Source organism: Coturnix japonica, unplaced genomic scaffold (genome assembly GCF_001577835.2).
Source record: "Coturnix japonica isolate 7356 unplaced genomic scaffold, Coturnix japonica 2.1 chrUnrandom1075, whole genome shotgun sequence".
Taxonomy (NCBI): domain Eukaryota; kingdom Metazoa; phylum Chordata; class Aves; order Galliformes; family Phasianidae; genus Coturnix; species Coturnix japonica.
This window is the reverse complement of record NW_015440404.1, coordinates 2,816-3,043: the sequence shown is the minus strand read 5'-3', so window position 1 is coordinate 3,043 and position 228 is coordinate 2,816. Positions and strand designations below refer to the sequence as shown.

At 62.7% G+C, this 228-nt stretch overlaps 1 long non-coding RNA gene across 1 annotated transcript in view; it reads right to left on the bottom strand.

The window, feature by feature from the left end:
- The window catches only part of LOC116652732, a 1,697-nt gene extending 1,487 nt beyond the window's left edge, over positions 1 to 210 (bottom strand). Inside the window, exon 1 of the long non-coding RNA XR_004305871.1 lies at positions 42 to 210. This is a non-coding gene — a long non-coding RNA (uncharacterized LOC116652732). The remainder of the gene's footprint in view (positions 1 to 41) is intronic.
- Positions 211 to 228: the final 18 nt, after the last annotated feature.

Here is a 228-nt window from a genome sequence, read left to right as displayed (position 1 = left end):
ACCTGTTGCATGCAGCCCCTGCTGCATTGCAGCCCCCCCACCTGTGCCGCGGGGGTGCTGAGCTCCCTGAAGCTCTCGTTCATCATTTGCAGCAGCTCCAGCAGCTCCTGGTCGTTGTAGTCGAAGCGGCTCCCGAACACCATGGCACAAATGATGTTGGACACGGCGCGGCTCAGCATGTACGTGGGGTCAAAGGGCTGCCCTATGGGGGGGGGGGGGCAACATCAG